At 36.0% G+C, this 19,245-nt stretch overlaps 1 protein-coding gene across 1 annotated transcript in view; it reads right to left on the bottom strand.

Moving 5' to 3' along the window:
• The window catches only part of PRTG (protogenin), a 127,189-nt gene that overhangs the window by 21,680 nt on the left and 86,264 nt on the right, over positions 1 to 19,245 (bottom strand). The gene's annotated exons all lie outside the window — the stretch shown is intronic.

Below are 19,245 nucleotides of genomic sequence, written 5' to 3'. Positions count from 1 at the left end.
CTGACAGCAAACGGACCAAGCAGAGGCCAGGAGCAACTCTGAAATGCCACAGGGGCCAGCTCCCAAGGCCTGTTACAGCCCTTCTTGGGTTAAGCATTGCCACGTATGTGGTGCTTGGTTACACGAGACTCAGCAGACTTAGGCTATGTGGTTTTGGGGGAAAACAGCAGAGTCAGGAAGAGCAGCCACAAAGAATAGTGCAGGCCTCCTCAAAACCAAGCAAGGGAAGAAGAAGAAAGGGAGAGGGGGACAGTTAGTTCCAACTCTTTCTCAACAACACAAGGGGCGTAAAAATCACCCCTCAATTTTTAGCGGTCCCAGAGTGACGGCTCAAATAGGTAGTCTGGATTTAGGGTTAGATTTGCTTAAAGATTTAGCACTATATAAAGACGAAGGATTAGGAAAGAAAGCTCAAATTAACACAAATTTGTTCCCAAACGTTTTGATTCATAACAGTTCCGCTCTGGAGTGTCAGTTTATATTCATATGATCATGGTCCCTAGCCAAATGAACTCATCTTTTCTTTATTAGGGAGTCAACCTTTGACCAAAAAATGATCTCCTTCCTGACACATTGCTACGGTTATACCCTGCATCTTTTCTCCACTGGCTCTAGGACTTGTCTCACCTTCCTTCCTTTCTGATTCATCTCATCACCAGCTCTTCTACTTGGCTTATTAGTCACATAAGGGAGAGTCAGAACAAGCAGTCTTGCAGGCTGGCCAATAAAGAGTTCACAGGTGTGTGTCAAACATGTATCAAGTACCTTTGGGTGCACAAGATCCTTTCTATCTGAGTAGAAAAGGTAAAACAAGAACCAGAATATTTTTTAAAAAGTATTTTAGTAGAAAAAGTAATAGGAAATACTATATGGAAAAAATAAGTAAAAGGTCAAAACCAAAAAGGCAAGTACTGTATGAAAGACTCAAGGATTAGAAGAACACAATTATTGCTTTGAATTTCAATCTACCAAAGGAGAAAGACTGATAAACGAATATTCTGTACGTGAGTGTTATTTATAATTATATAGATTTGAGCAAGCTTCTTACACTTCCAAGCCTAGTTTATTTTGATTTGGAAGTAGAGACCTCCATTATAGGACCTCAATTATAGGGATTTTAAGGATATCAAATGAAATCATGCCTACTAAGTACTCTGTATAGTTCCTATAATTAGTAAACATGCAATACTGTATTGTTGTTGTTATGTGAGTAAAGTTGCCTGGGAGAACAGAAAAGGTAGCACCAAAAATATAGTGCATTTAACAAATTTGGGAATCATCTTTGTAAAGGCTTATGAATATTAAAGATACTTATTTGTACAAATAAGATCTAGAATCCAGAATATCAGCAAATTAGCAATTCGCAAATACCAAAGCTGAGCCCTAACTACTCTGTGTCCTTGTCAATACTCCCTGGTGAACAGAGCAGGCAAAGTTTCCCAAGATGTGTCTGACTTGTACGTATGATTGAAAGAGCTGGGTTTTTGTTTATGGCCACTAACAATGCTTGCTGTTTTGGCAACCATGTCACATGGTGTATAATCCTCTCAGTGGCAAATCCACCTTCACCCACATCTTCCATATTAATCTCATAATCTCTCATCTGTTAACAAAGAAACAGCCCCAATGATGATAAACACTTTGGAAAACAACTTAATAAATGTCTTCCCTAATGGAAGAAATAACAATTGTTTCATTAAAAGGAAATCTGGAAGTTTGAGGACTAGTATTAGAAATAGCAAGCAGATGAACACAAAAATATAATTCAATCTGTTAATTATATTTCATTTTTGGAAGTAGGTGTTTATTACCCTCAGTGACTAGACTCAGAACCAAAAAAACAAAGACCTATAAAATGAGACTCTAATGGCAAAATCTTTTAAAGTTGCACTCGTCAACAACCTGCTTGATTCCATTGTAACAGCATATGATTTAACAATAATTGTGCATTAACTGTATATTTATGCAACATCTTAAGTTGTCTACTAAAAACTTTGGTATAACATACCAATTTTTCACTAAAATGTGTTCCTAAAGATCACACAGCAACAAAAAAACCCATGCCTTCTAGCCTTTTACTTTAAAAACTTGCATTTTTCTTCTCCATCACTAGATGGCATCTTTGTGCCTATGAGGACAGTAATGACTCCACTCATCCAGCTATTAAGGTGGGAGATACTCAGCTGAAACTGATCAATGAGCAAATCAAAACAGATATGCATGAAATACGGCTATTGCTTAAGTTTCGTCAAATGAAAGACCTATCAAATGCAAAGGAGTAAAAAGGGCTGCTTTGAATCAGTTTGTCACACATAAATATTTCATATAAACTTCAAAAACCTCTGTGATCTAGGTATTGGTTTTGCTACACGTCCTCTACAGAGGATGCTGAGCTAAATAGAAGACAACTTTCCTAATAACTCAGTACTACTAGGAAGCTAAGAGACAGTCTGGCATAGCGGATAAGGGCTAAGATGTTAAACCCAAACTAAATGAATTCCAATACTAATGTGGTCATTACTGTGTAACTAAGAGAAGTTACTTTCTCTCTCTGTACCTTGGCTACAATCACCTGTAAAATGGGCATAATGATGACAATAGCACCTGCCTCATGAAGCTTTCAAGGAGGGAAATAACTTACCTAAAGTGCTTAAGAGTAGAGTATAACAACAACAACAATATACTGATGAAAGTCTCAATAATAATAATAGTATAAAAAACTTATTATTAACATCCCATAACTCCAAATCCCTGTTCCCCCTTATGTGAAAGGGCGGATATAATAATTAAAGCATAGACTTCAGAACCAGACTACTTGGGTTTGAATCAAATTTCCCCAACTGTAAAATGAGGATCAAATGAGTTTATATTTGTAAAATGTTTACATAACGTCAGGCACTTGATAAGTGCTTTTTAGTGCTAAATAACTAAATGTAGGGGAGGAGTCTGGTTTGGAAATTAGGAGATTTGGATTTAAATCTTGGATTAACTAGTTGTGTGACTGCATAAGTCACCCCATCTCCTGAAACTCAGTTTCCTCATCTGTAAAATTAGAAAGTTGACATATATCAATTATCTTAAATTTGTTTAGATAACAGTATATTAGGGGAGTTAAGGTAAAAATAAGCATAAGTGCCATGCAAGATAGGAATAACTACTACAAAAGAGATCTGTTCAACTCTAAGGGCATTCACAAGAGGATGACTACTGTTACTTTGGAGAGTGCCTTCATAGTGGAGTAGCATTTGAGTAGAATTTGACTCTATAATCAGATGGAGAAAAGATCTAGGCCAAGGTAAGAGTACAAATAAAGGCTTGGAGTTAGGACAAGTAACAAGGAAGAGTTCAGATTTGCAGCAGTAAAGGGTACATGGACGAGGGTCACATAGCAAAGTTAGGCTGGGGACAGACCACAGAGAACTATAAGAGCCAGACTAGGTGTTGTGGATTTTATTGCATATACATGAAAGGCAGCTGACTAAATGAAATTGTTGGGAGAAGAGATTAAGAAGAAGGAACAAGAAAGTGTCAAACTTTTCAGCCCAGGTCAACCAACAGATTGAGAAAAGGACATGCTTGGCAGAGGGGTTGTCTTTCGGCTCCAAGTCTGTGCTTCTGGGCCTATCACACAGAGGGAAATCATATAGCAAAGAGGTAAGAAGCTGGGTAAATTAAGAGAATACATTTGGAGCCAGGCACAGTGGCTCACTCCTGTAATCCCAGCACTTGGGAGGTGGAGGTGAGAGGATGCCTGAGTCCAGGGGTTTGAGACCAGCCTGGGCAACTTGGTGAGACCTTGTCTCTACAATAAATAAAAAAATTAGCTGGGCATAGTGGTGCACACCTGTAGTTCCAGTTACTTGGAAGGCTGAGGTGGAAGGATCACCTGAGCCCAGCAGGTAGAAGCTGTGGTGGCTGTGAGCATGCCACTGCACTCTAGCTTAGGTGACAGGGAGATTCCTACTCAAAAAAAAAAAAAAAAGAGAGAGAGAGAAAGAGAACATTCTGAAGAATAGCATCCTCTCCTACTGAGTAGCTTTGTAACTGAGCCCCCTATTTTTGCCCACTTTCTGGTATTATGTTATCTTTGAAAGAAGCTAGGTTACAGGCCCTGAATAATTGGGAGACATTGATATGTACATTCAAGGTAATCAAATACCTAGTAGAACCAAAGCAGAATAATCGGAAATGTCAACATTAAGTGTAAATTAATTTTACTTTAAGGAGAAAACATTCAAGAACTCCAATGCTGTTGGAGTTTGATCACTGTTCTGTTCTTACACTTCTTTATTTGATACAAGGCAAAAACAAGTAGGCTCACTTATTCCACATGATACCTTCCCCTCACCGTGAAGACTAAGTGCGCCTTGACTGGAGATGAACATAGATTGTAAAACCAATGGACATAAAATTCAAACTTTATGGACTCTTTGATATAATAATAACAGACTGGTTTGTTTCCTGGAAAATGCATAAGAGAAAGCAATTATTTGAAAAGGCTGTGGACAAACAATAAGAGATAATATTGGAGTCTTGAGAACCAGGTCTTTGTTTCTTTCAGCTGATGTTTGTTTGTGGAGCTCCAGAAGCTTGAGAAGAGCCAGGCTAGAGCCAACAGGTCAGGGATAGATAAAATATAAAGAAAACCTGAGGTGAGGACCATGAGAAAACTTCCTCCCATAGGAGTGAGTCCATATCTGACACCATTTCTAAAATTCAACTCTGATAAAGACTTAGAAAGTTTGATTTCCCATCCTGGAAAATTCTCAGGTGGTGAGACAAAAAATCCACCTAGGACCAAAGGAAGACAAAGCAATCCCATCTACTAGGACTGTCCCCTGCCATTTGTTCAATTTATAAACATGAGCATTCTGTAGTGGACTAATAAAATGCCTCAAGAAAATAAAAAAGTATTTTAAAAACCACTATGTTCACTTTAAATTATTTTCTTAAATGCTGTCACAGAAAAGCATTGCTCATATTAGCAACAAAGTGTCACAAGACAGCCTCACAGCATTACAAATAGTCAAACTGGAATATATATGCAGAGATGGGCAGCAATCTGAAAATTTGCTGATATAAGGTCAGCCTATGAGATGTCTGGAGACATTAAAGTAGGAAATGATCAGAATAAGTCAGAAAGGTGATCTGAAGGATGAAACCTAATGTCTGGCCAAATGTCCGCTTTTAATTTAATCTTTTGTGCTATAAGGTTTTGTGCAAGCCTTTTCAGGCCTATTGTTCCCCGGCGTCCAACGGGGGAGCTTCTTGGTCTGGCTGGCCAGGGTGACTGCACTGCCCCCAAGCCTGTCCCTTCAACACAATACCCCTCATATAATTATTCAGAGAAGAGGCCAGCAGTATGGACTGCTCTGACACCCGGGTCATGGCCTCTGACATGGAATCTGGGGCCAGACCAAGTCTGGTCCAGCAGCAGAGAAGCAGGAAAAAGGCGGAGGGGGATGGGTGGGAAAGGAAAGCAGTGAAAGACTATGTTTTAAAAGGCTATGGTTAAGCACAGTAACAAAAACACAAATCACATCTGAACAATGTGATTTGCCTTCAAGATTTCCAACTGCTGTAAGACTATAGTGTTTCTCCATGCTTCTCCATACTGAGATTAGAGGAACAGATCTCTTCTAAGAAGAACTTCTTGGTCTTGTATTACCAAACGTGTTAGAATCGAAAAAGTTAATTCATGATGGCTAAGACTATATCTTACATGAATGTACTTGTATGCTGATTTAAAAATAGGTTTTCAGCTGAAAGAATGTAAACTTTACTTTAAGCCTGATTTTAAAATTCATTATTTTGTTTATAAACTGAATTTCTGTAAAGGACTGTTAACCATAAACATTTTTCACTTTGTCTGCTTTATAAATGTAAAGGAGTTTCCTTTAATGATGACTATGCCAAAACGTTATAAATTTGTTGTGTGAGCATACAGAGTATTTATTAGAGTGTAAAACAGACAGAATGGCAGATGGAGTGGGCAATTCTACACTCCCTCAACTTTTTCTGTGTGCACTGCATATAGTTCTTATGGAAGCTGATGGTAGAGTGTTTGTCTAAACCTGAAATGACTCAATCTCTTTTGTTCTGCCCCCTTGAAGGGCCTGGAGACAAATAACACCCATCATTCTCAGTAAAAATGTCCCCACTCCTACTGGGTTTAGGATAATTTAGAAAAAAGTTCTTTGTACGTGACATTTGAGAATCAGTTTCCTATCAAAATAAGTATATCCTGTTGATAATCTCTATTTCTAAAACCTTCCCCAAATAGTAAGATTGTTTTATAAAATTCATAAGCATAAGACTTTCCCAATTACACTGTGCTCACTAATGTTTTGATCATGCTATTTCTTTTTTGATCATGTAATTTCACTATTATACACCTATCAGGTTTTCAAGACTTCTTTTTAAAATATTTTTCATTTTTGACAAATGTACTACTTTGGGTTGTCTGGATGAGAAATACTTAGTGTTAGAAATTTCTATTCAGATTTTGCTCTAAGTCAGTCTGATTTACATCCAAACACTGAAGAACTAATCTGAAAGTAATACTGAAGGCCCCCATAAACATGGTTTTTAATCGTTTATATTCTTTTCTAATGGGAAGTCTTTCGCTTTGTGCATCACTGCAGAAGGAAGGCATCTCATTGGTCCAATTTTGTAAGATGGGTCTCTCCCATCTCATCATCAATTAATGGAAATATACTGAGGGCTAATATCTCCTCTGGGTAGGAAAGAGAAAAAGAATATTCCAAAAGAGCAGTGGCTTAAATAGCCCAAAATTTATAACAGTTAAATGTGACCCATACTAATATGGCTATGTCCACATATATATTCCTATTTAAAAGTGAGTAAAATAGAGTGATTGCTGATTATAAGATTTTAAGTTCTAATACAAAAAGTGTGTTACAATAGGGATATGTGTGGAGTCTCTTAGGACAACTAAGAGAGTATTAAATTTACAAAATAAGTTTATTTAAAGTTGTTACATAAAAAATAAATTCCTTTGATTATGTTGATATTTCTATCCAGAACAATGCTTACTCTAAAAGCATCCAAAGTGGAATCTTGACTCATGCTACTGTACTTGGCTTAGCATTTGTTTAAGTAGCTGCTCTGTCGGCCAAAACACATACACGGTCTGTCTTACATACATCACTGCCTTACAAACAATATTTTTATAGACTGACAGAGAGAGCCTATTCATGACAACCAAACTTCCCCTGAAGCTATGAAATAAATTTCCTTCCAGAACTAACATTTCTCCATTTCACTGTCATGGGCTTGCCATGCCATTTTGACCCTTTTGTGAAGCAACATGAAAATACCATCTATCATCTCCTGAACCACGGCGACTTGGTCGGAGGTGCAGAGTTTCATTGCAAAAACATCTGTAGTATGATAACCATCCTTCCAAATCTCAACCCTCGGCAGTTAAAAGCTTGCTTACAAAATGGGAAAGATGCAGGTAGACAGTTTGAAACCAATCTTAAATGTTTTCTCAAGTGAGAAATACAAGGTGATGAAATGTCAGCTTTATCAAGCATAATGATAAAACTGTGATTATTTATTTATGCTTTATTTAAATGTGTTACGACTTATTTAAACTTCACTGAATGCATCACTCTGAATTAGATTTTAATATTAGCAAATAAGAGAATTCTGGGAGTTAATGCATGCAAATGCAGGTTAATGTGTTAACTAGCTATAAACAGTCTACTCAAATTTCATATACATCTTGAGTCTTTCAGGTATTAAAAGACAATTAAGATCTTTGGGCTACTGAAAGGTGTTCAAGAGATCTTAAAATGGTTTTCAACACATATGACAGAGAATCTCAAACACTGTGAGCATACAGAGTTAAACCAAAAGGATCTGTTAAAATATTCAACAGACCTTAGGCTTCTTATATTCAATCTGAAATATATTACTATAAACATTTCATGAATAAAATACTTGTTTTAAGAAAATAATTTCAGGTCAAAATATTTTTGTATTATCCACCCAGCTAGTTTTTGGTTCCTCAAGTAAGCTTAATTGGAAGGGCTACTGGACAGTATGAATAAGACACTGATTTTCTGTCTGAATTTCTTTCTTTCTTTCTTTCTTTTTTTTTTTTTGAGTTGGAGTCTCACTCTGTCGCCCAGGCTGAAGTTCAGTGGCACGCTCATGGCCACCCCAGCATCAGTCTGCTGGGCTCCTGCTGTCCTTCAGTCTCAGTCTTCCAAGTAGCCAGAACTACAGGCGTGTGCCACCACGCCCAGCTAATTTTTTAATATATTGTAGAGACGAGGTCTCACCATGTTTCCCAGGCAGCTCTCGAACCCGAGGGCTCAGGCAATTCTCTCGCCTCGGCCGCCCAAAGTGCTGGGATTATAGGCTTGAGCCACGGTACCTGGTCTGAATTTCTTAATAGGCAAATTTATATGCTGATTGATACAACTTTAAATATCCCTACAGTCCTAGAGAATTGTTTTATATAGTCCTAGAGAATTGTTTTATATAAGTAGTAATTTCAGATGTGTTGCTGTTTTAATCTGGTGCCTAAAATCATTGTCTAATTTGGAGGTACTAGTTAAAGACTAAAAACAGAGTACATGGCATTTTTAATCTTTTAAAATTATTTTTTAAACATTTTGACATATTTGCTTGTTCTCTTGTTTTTATGCATGTGTGCAAGTGTACATACACCTACACACCTTTTCTTTTATTGAATTATCGTGATGCTTCACATCACACCTAAATACCTGGACAAGTTTCCCCTAAAAACAGGGATGCTCTCTTAAACAACCACACTATCATCATTATGCCCAATAAATTTCACAATGATAAAACTTATCTAGACTATACTCTGTGTTTAAATTTCCAAAATTGTCCCAGTAATGTTCTTTGTAACTTTTTTCCCCACTGAGAATCCAAGTGAGCATCACCCACTCCACATCATGTCTCCATCTGAAACTGACTCTTGCTCTTTTCCTGCCTTCCTTGAGGATGGCATTCTTAAAGAAGCCAGTCTAGTTGTTTTGTTGAAAGTCTTACAATCTGGATTTATCTCCTTGTTTCCTCATTATTAGATTCAGGCTAAACATTTTGGGCAAGAATACTATATGGGTTAAATTATGACTTTAGCCCAGGGTATTTTATGAGGGGAAACAAAACTTAAATCCATGTTTGTTTTATTTGTTAGGTTACTTGCCGAAGAGAAACATTATAGTTGCAAAAGTTTTATTAACTCAGAATAGCATAATTTTCTTAGTGGTGGTCAATTTTATCTCTCTCCCTATCAATACCAAGTTTTATATATATATGTGTATATATATGTATATATATATACATGTATATATGTATATATATATATACCATTATGAATGTTTGTATCGATCAATTGTTTGACACTGAAGGCAATAAAAAGGAGAGAATATCAACATGTTTTCAGACTTATTGTGAGATTTGTAAAAATATCTGGGACTTTGTATGTAAACAATGCAAATACAGATTTATTTTTTAAAATTTCTGATTCACACTAGAATATCAATTTGTAAAATGTACACTGCATGGGAACAGAAAATACCAAGAATCAGGTCATACAAATATTCAATTGAGTCAACATGGAACAAAGAATTAATACAATTAAAACAATCACTATAATTTCTCAGAATGGAGATGTGTGCAGGGAAAAAACGGGTTTTTTGAAGTGTCTCCTTATTGCTTAAGGTTTACAGAGGCTTTAAATGTAGTTTCTATTGTTTTGTAGGGTCAGAATTGAAACCCATCTGCTATGATTTTTCTTCTGAGACAAAAGGTCATTTTATAAAAAGGGTGAAAGTGTAACTATTCAAGAAAGGAGAATATACTAAGAATCATACTTGGCCATCCAGATGGAGAAAGGTGAAAGTTCAAGTAAAATTTTAATTGTTTCCTTCACTAATATCTCTAGGTCATCCAAAATCCTATAACTTGTTAAGTGATCTTAGAAATCACAGGAATTTTCTTTGTATATCTTTATTATCTTAATTCATTGTCAAGCATAAGTTAAAATTATTTTAATACATAGATTCATAGAGAATCTCTAATAGTTTTTAGCATAAAAAGTACTCCTGAAGATAGCTTACCTTGGGAATTTAATTATTATATTACAGCTTTCTTCTAAAAGATCCTGTGTCTCATGACTAACAATGTTTGTTGTGTGCTTTGACTGCAAGAAAGGTCACAACTAAATTTATAAGCCATTTCTAGCAATAGGACCTTATGGCATGCAGTAAAAACATAATCTTAGTTTCACTGATTTTTCCAACCTTTATTTATCTTTGCTCCAATTTCTTCATCTAGGTATATTCAATTTAAAAATATGTTGTTACTGGTTTTTTTTTCCCATTATGATCAAATACATGTTTATTATGGAAAATTTATAAAATTCAAACAAGCAAAAAACAAAGAAATGAAAATAAAAGGTCTTTAATATCTGCCCCCAGAGATAAACAATGTGAATGTTAGGTTATGTTTTTTTGTTCCTTTTACTATCTATATGCACACATATTCAATATTTCTATATTTTATAACCTGGTTTTTAAAAATTAATATACCATGAGCTATTTGTGCTATTAATTATTATTCTAAAACATCTTTTTCAATGTCCATATTTATCCAAATTGTACAGATGTCCCATAGTTCATTTTATTAAACCTCAGAAGCTAAATAAGCTAAATACTTAGACTTTCTCCAGCTTTTCTAATTAAAAATAACCCTGAACACTACAGTGAACATTCTTGTGATTAAATATATATCTGTGCATGTTTCATTATTTTCTCATAATAGATCTCTATTAATGGAATTTCTGGATAAACTAATATGCATTTTATAAGTCTCCTCCCTTTTTTGGTATTGCCCAATTATCTCTAGAAAAGCTGTATGTTAATTAACATTCCCACCTTTAGTATGAGTATGTTTAACCTTAAACCCTTACCAACACTGGGCTTATCTCACCTATTTGTTTTTTATTTTGTTAAACTTTGTTTCTGTATTGTCGCATCAAATCTTTCTTAGAAGGAAGCAGGAGATACATAAATTTGAAATAATGACCCCATTAGATATATTTACACAATCTACCAAGGAAGATGTATCAACTGTGATAATCAGGCAAAACGTACTGTCTGCACAGGTTTCATAAGTTATTAACATCCTGACATACTGAGAAAGCTCAGATGCTACCATAACGCTCAGCTGAGGCAACTACTAGAGTTTCTAGTTTCTAGGATAAACCAAGATAAATGTTGGTGGAGTCAGCTATCCTGGCTAATTCAAGAGGCTGACATTTTACACAGCCTGCGGTTTCTGGGATGTTAAGCAAAATCTTTCACGATTTTACATATCTCAAAATGGAATAGAAAAATATGTACAAATTCAATAAACTATGTCAGAATTACATTAGAGAGTTCTTGTGGGATCACACTAGCTTATCCAAACCAACTGATGTCAGGTTGTTTAGATAGGAAGAGGTACCAATATTTAGCCTGTTTTGATGACTATAGTGTACAGCATGCCTTCTTTCATTATTTCATTATCCCAGGAGGGTGCTATTACCCTTCAGCTTCTCAGGGAAACCTACTCTAACCCCTCCCCATAGACTATTGAGTAGCCACTATTACATGGCTCTTTCACTCTTATGCTTTTATATCACAACACTTGCTAAAATGTGTAATTATACATTATGTGGTGATTTGATTAATATCCATTTCCTTCTCTAGACTGTAACATTTCATAACTGGGTAGTCCACTTAGAAACAACAGATTGATTGTTTTAGAACAATGGTCTCCAATTTTTATTTCACTCTCCATTAATAATTTTTTCTAGCATATAAACTCATTATATATACCTATATTTATAATATATGTGTGACTGTCTAATATATTATGTATGCTAGAAAATAAATATGTTAAAAGGCTAAGATAAAAAATATTTTCCTACTCCAGAAGTAGCCTGTCTTGCAGCTCCTCTCCAGTCCAGAGTGTGTAATTAGAACAAAGATTAAAATTTCATTTGCATTAATTCATTTGCATAATTTCATTCATTTTTTAAGGACAAAGTTTAAGCCAAAAGCAAAAAAAAAAAAACAAACACAAAAGTAATTACTGCATTACTGCTATACAACAAATGTTTTTTTCTATCCTCCCTGAAGTTTCTTTCATGTGCTAATGGTTTCATTTTTTTTTTTTAAAACCTACTTTCCTTTAACTTAGTTAGATCTTTAAGGACCTCACACATCTAAAGATTCTTTACATTCACCAGAAACTTCCAGAGTAGTCTAAGGGTTGACATGCAGTATGATTAATGGACAGTATTGATTTAATTTTCTACAAGAGTTCTTCCTTCTCTAAGGAGATGCTGTTTGCAATTCATGTCAAGCATTTTACTATGCTTACAGACTACCAAAAATAGAAGGAAAAAGTTTACTGAAGTTTTTTCTTCATTTGTAAAAATACCATTTGAAAGTTTGGGCCTATAAAACAATCAAGAGCCTATCAAGAACTATGTGCGTCTTCCTAAGACCAAAGAAACTTTTATTTGAGGTTTTATTAACATTTATAGAAAGGAAATAGAAAATAAAATAGTAAGATCAGTTTAGTAAATAAACTTCAAAAGATAAACACAATGTGTTGTAAAAATATTGGGATTTTTAAATGTACATGAAATATATTTTATAAGGAATTTTTAAAAGAGACTCTAAAAAGTTAGAGATTCAATATAGAGATATTAGCTAAATAATTATGAAATAGATCTGGGTATCATTAGATAGTAAATTATGAAATTTTCTTTAAAGGTTTTAATTTGACATGTCATTTGGAACCAAGTTTAAAATTTTTTTTCTTCTGGAGTCAGAGAAACTAATTTTGCTCTCATGTGCTTTTTTTGTTTTATATCTGAAGAAAAATTTAATCTCTTACCAGATAAAAAGATAAGTAATTTATGATTCCCTCTCCCCTATCTTTTGATCATGCCTATTTCTACAAAAGTTTGTGCTGTTTTGCTTCCCTTAAAAACAAAACAACAACAAAAACTATCCAGATATTTCAAATGGGAATTTAATTTGAGGGAGCCAGCAGGAGGGGATATTTGCTGACTGCAAGAAAGACAGGAAAGGGCACTATGCCCAGAGTATTCCTGACTGTACTCTGAGAACCCAAATTTAGCTGACACCAGACCCCCAAACTGGAAACACATCACAACTGGTATTTCACTTTATAGACTGGTTAAAAACAACAGCAGCAGCAGTAACATAGCCACTTGAAATAAAGGAACTTCCTTGCCCTGCTTATTTTGCCCATCTCCACAGGGGCCTTGCTTTATTTAGGGTCCTTTTCAGTCAGGCATGTGGAGTGAGGCTCCACAAGTACTGTAAATCTTTACCCAGCGCCAGAGGTCACAGGGTTATCTGTGCTATGTAGTTTCAGGGTAGACAATTTTCTTTACTCTTTCTTTTTTAAGCAAGAAGCCAAAACGTATGCATATGAATCACAGCAAGCTAATTTAGGTACTAAAAAAGTTACTCTTCTCCAGATGAATTGCTGTCTCAAGAAAACCACTAAATATCAACTTTTCAGTCATTCTACAAAGAGAAACCAGATGTAACTGCGCTCCGCTCCCCATCACCATTGTCTGCTAGAAAACTTGCCAAACAGCTGTGAAAGCAGTAAAACAACTTCAAACCTACAAAAGTGATGACCATTTAGGCAAATGCATCAATTTTGTCCTTTGGGGTGGGTGGGGGGAACAAAAACTTTGCTTAATCCTTTATAAAAAAGGAGGATTTGCTGTGTATCATTTTTCTTCACATGTTATACCTCACTTAATAAGAAGAGATTTATTTTTTTTAACAGAGCTTTCAATGTTTCAGAGTATTCAAAAGGTGGTGACTATTCAAGGTTAAAGATATAAAGGTCCAGGAAAAAAACATCAAAATTCTTTTCCCAATTATTTTTGGGGGGTTTGTTATTTTTTGGAAAGTTGAATCTTATTTTTTAAACATGGTTTAAAAAATATCTAAGAAATATGGGAATAAATTGCTGTTTTTCTCCTTTCTTCAAAATTATTTTTTTAAGTATGAAAAAACCATGATCTATAACATCCCACAGGGTGTCATTAATATAATTCTGATACAGTACAATATACAGCACAAAAATAAAAGGCGTTTCTTCTTTTAGGTGGCACTGTCATTTTAATGTTGTTTGCAACATTAAATGCCTCTGAATTTAAGAGGCAGAAGTGCCACTTATGATGTGTGCTGTACTAGATTACAAAAAAAAGTTACATGAAGGTTTCCAAACATTGAAAAGTACAAAATTGCTTCTGTGAATTGTTAGGAGATTCCATTTGGAATGTTATCTATACTTGATACTGAAGCCTGGTCCTCTTTGCTTTCTTATTTAAAACTTTCCTATCTTTTCCGACAAGTAAGAGAGACTGATAAATGTTTAGAATTGTACCAAACTAAGAACAATTATAATTATGACCTTATTTATATGAAAAAATTTCAATTTCTGGAGATTTCTAAAGATGATTTTTTAAAAAAGAGACTCCACTGGAAGTTATATCTCAGAAAATGAGAATGTTTGAAGTTTCACACAGTAAGAGAAATTTCAATAAGATCTGCTGGAAGTGTCCCTCTTTCTCCAAACTGACCTGACTTCCTTTGTTTTACAATTATGCTGGTTAGTTTCCTCTGCACAAGTTTTTGCCAGTTTCTTTCAAAGTAGCTAAACCAGAAAGACATTGGTCCTTTAGGGCAGAGTTTGCGGCCTTCACATTCAACCACACAACGATGATTCACCATCTCAGATCTCCTGAAATCTAAAACCATACATTAAGCTGCTATAGACATCTCCCCTGGACAGAAATCTCACCAACTCAATATAGTCAAAACTGAACTCACTATTTTCTGCTTCCCCAAACCTGGTCTTACTCCTGAAAGTCCCACTCTAATTAAAGTACCATCCTTGAGAATGCTTGAGCATCATTCTAGTTTTTTCCTCTCCTTAATCCTATTTTACAAATAGCTAACAATTATCGGGCACTTGGTATGGGCCAATCCACTGAGCTGGGGGTTCCATGTTTAATCCCCCAAAACCTAGGTGTTTAGCGGAAACAGATTCAGGCAGGTGAAGTGACTTGACAAGATCATACTCCTAGTATGTTGGAGAGCTGGGATTCAAACCCTGGCCATCTGATCTCGAAACCCCAGCTTCTAATTTAATTTTTAAATTCATCCACACTAAGATGGACACTTTTTGTTGTTTGGCCCTATTTAACATGTGCACACACTTGTGTGGCCACTACCATAACCAGGACATAGAACAATTCCACCACATCCAGAAGCTTCCTGTGCTGCCTGCCCTTGTAGTCAAGTCCTGCCTCCAGCCCTAATCCACAGCAATCTCGGATCTGTTGCCTGTCCATATGGTTTGGACTCTTTGAAAATGTCACATAAATAGAATCACACATAATGTAACCTTTTGAGATGGACCTACGTCACTTGGCATAATGTCATAGGGATTTATTCATGAATTGCTGCAAGTAGCAACATAAGTCATTGCTGAGGAGCATCCCAGTTGTACAGATGTACGGCAGTTTGTTTATCCATTCACCTGTTGAAGGAGATTTACGTTGTTTCCAGTTTTTGGTCCTTGTGAGTAAAGCTATACATTTGTGTACTTTTTTCGGTGTAAACCTAAGTTTTTCTTTTTCTAGGGTAAACACTTAGTATGGGATTGCTAGGTCATATGGTATGGGTATTTTTGTAACTTTATAAAAAAGCACTAAACTGTTTTCCAGAGTAACTTTACCATTTTGCATTCTTACAATAATGCATAAGAGTTTCAGGTGCTCTGTATTCATGTTAACCCTTATTATTGACAGTTTAGATGTTTTAAAAATTTGTAGTCATTCCAGTATGCACGTAGTGGTATCTTATTGTAGTTTAAAATTTTAAAAATGCGTTTTCCTTATGGTTAATAGTGTCACACATCTTTTCATAGACTCTTTAGCGATAACTCCTATGTCTCAAGGCCTGAAACAACTTTATATCTGCCTTCTCCCCAATAAACTGTCTTATTTACATTCTCATCATCTTAGATTATTTCAACAACCATCTTACTGATTTTCTGTCTTTAATAGCCCCCTCCCTGGCTCACACTCACTGCCCTCCGTAAGTCTATCCTCTGCAATATTATTACCAGTTATCTTTCTAAAACAATCCATGTCACTTTCCCATTTGAAGATTTCTGATGACTCTACACAGCTTATTATTTTAAGGCAAAGATCAAATCATTTATCACCATACATAGGGCCCTTAAAACACAGGTCCTATTTAACTCTGTGGTTTTAATCTCTGCAACTCCTATCCAAACAACCCATGTTTTAGCTATAACAAGTCAATGAAGCTATCTCTTGAATCTTTTTGATTTTGTACATTTTAAGCCCCTCTGAATGACTTTCCTACTTTTTTTAAACTAGGTTAACTAGTTTTCATCATACAGTAAAACTAGTCATTTATCCTCTGTGCTTCCAGAACACTAGGCCTATACCTCAATTTTATCTGTTAGTATATTTTTCCCATAAATACTAATAGGTCCTCCATGCTAGGCAAGTATACTATCTTATGTTCATATTCCTTGTGCCTAATACAGACAGTGCCTGGTACAGAGTATATGTATTAGACACATACACACAAATTCTTAAACTTTTTTAAAAATGGAAAATAGACAAGTTAAAATCCATAATTAGAATGGATAAATTTTAATATAAAAACTTTATGAAACAAGGTATGGCAATTAAATTGGTAAAGATAACAACCTTATGTTATTATTATTATTTTTTTTGAGTTGGAGTCTTACTCTGTCATCCAGACTGGAGTGCAGTGGCCTCTCCCGGACACTGTAGCCTCGACCTGCTGGGCTCCGGTGATCCTTCCACCTCAGCCTTCCAAGTAGCTAGAACTACAGGCGCGCGCTACCACACCTGGCTAATTTTTTTGATTTATTGTAGAGATGAGGTCTCGCCAAGTTGCCCAGATGGGTCTCGAACCCGCAGGCTCAGGCAATCCACTCACCTCAGCCTCCCAAAGCGCAGGATTACAGGCTGAGCCACCAAGCCCGGCTAACCTTATGTTATTAAACACAAAAACAAGTAACTTTATATGTATGAGGGGGCACTCCCCCAAAATGAAATTATCTTTTGAAGGGTAGGCCCCTTGTAGTACCTGGAATTTGTTCCTCCAGATCAAATGGACAATCAGAGTTTTGTTGTTTGTTTGGTTTTGCTTTATTTGAGTGGGAGTCTCACTCTGTTACCCAGGCTGGAGTGCAGTGGCACACTCACGGTTACTGTAGTCTCAACCTGCTGGGCTCAGGCAATCCTCCTGCCTCAGTCCTCCAAGTAGCTGGAAGTCCAGGAGTACACCACCACACCCGGTTACTTTTTTGATTTATTGTAGAGACAAGGTCTTGCCACGTTGCCCAGGCTGGTCTTGAGCCCCTAGACTCAGGCAATCTTCTCACTTCCACCTCCTGAAATTCTGGGATTACAGGCATGAGCCACTGCACCAGCCTCAAAAGTTTTTATCTGGAAGTTTTGAGAAGGTTGCATCACGACTTGCAGAAGAAACACCCGAGTGTGGCAAAGAGGTGACTGGTTCGTCCACCATGAAAATGCACCTGCCCACACCACGCTGAGTATTCAGCAGTTTTTGACCAAAAACGGCATGACCCCCATGCCCTACCCTCCCTATTCACCTGATCTTGCCGTGAGTGATTTTTTTTTTTTCCTGAATGAAAAAAGCCCTGAAAGGTTAATATTTTGCTGATGTGGAAGAAGTGAAACAAAAAACAGCATAAGCACCGTTTTGAGCAGTGTTTCCACTCAATAGGTGTATTGCATCAAATGGAGAGTACTTTGAAGGTGACTAAAGTTTAAACATGTAAGAATAAATACACAATTTTTAAAATAAATAAATCCTGTTTTTGGGGGGTCTCCCCTCATAAACACAAAGTTCTAAGAAAAATATTGTATATGCGCTCACATTAGAAATTTTGCTTTTCTAATTGACACTATCTCTAGGGAGTGTCTTCATGAGTTAAGTGAAGAATCAAGTTAAAATTGCATGCTGTGGGGATGGTTTCAATGTTGCAATTAATTTACAGTGGTGATTGAAGCCCATTATCAGAAATTTCTAAATTTAGTTCATCCTCTGATTTTCAAGACCAAAGAGTTACTGTGTCATATGCCTTTTGGCAGGGCCACAAGAGAACAACCAAGAAAGCATAGGAGCTTCTTTATCTCAGCCCTATTGAGTCTCATAAAACACTGTCCTCACTGTAGTCACAAAGTGCCATGGGGGCTATGAAAACAGTATTGTAGCACTAAGAGCACATCATAAAGTTCAATGATAGCAGCTGAGTGGACTAAAAAGTATTCTCTTTTTGAATGGATACTAAACACTCTTGGCTTTACTCTGTGGATTCAAAAAATAGTTTATGTTATGATTTATGCAATCTATGGCTATATTTCCTTTTTTTCTTGTTCACTTAAAAACACAAAACCTAACTAACTTGACAGTTTCACAGCAGTCTAAAATGAGATGTACCAAATCAAGAATAATCAGGCTTTCTCAGGGAACAGAATATGCTGTTAGGTTTGTAACTGGATGCCTCTTGAGAGCTAACTCAAGAAAAGGGAAGGATAATTCTCTTTAAACAGCCCTACTGAGGCCCATAAAACACTGTCCTCACTGTAATCACACTTTAACACAGTTGAAGAACTGCCTTAAAAAAGAGGCATGAACCAAATGTTCAAATACCTTCCACTTACATGCTAAAATAGTAGGTGGGGGAAGCCTGAAATTCAGCATTTCAATAAACTTGCAGATTATGTTGCTGATTGTAGGACTGCACTTTGAGAAGCAAGAACTATACAGAGTCTACATCTGGAATTGCCAAACTATATGTCTGGTGCTTCGCATACAACCTGTCAGCTAAAAATTTTTTTAACATATTTTTGGGTGATTAGAATTTTTTTTTAAAGAATACTATTTCGTGACATGTCAAAATTATACACAATTCATATTTATGTTCACAAATAAATTTTCACTAGGATATCACATCCAGGCAGCTATGTATTTTTTCTTTTTTTTCTTTTTTTGAGTTGGAGTCTCACTCTGTCGCCCAGACTGGAGTGCAGCGGCC

This window comes from Carlito syrichta, unplaced genomic scaffold (assembly GCF_000164805.1).
Source record: "Carlito syrichta isolate Samal-C Ts95f unplaced genomic scaffold, Tarsius_syrichta-2.0.1 Scaffold306510, whole genome shotgun sequence".
Classification (NCBI taxonomy): Eukaryota; Metazoa; Chordata; class Mammalia; order Primates; family Tarsiidae; genus Carlito; species Carlito syrichta.
Note: the sequence above shows the minus strand (reverse complement) of the source record. Positions and strands in the feature narration are given on the sequence as shown.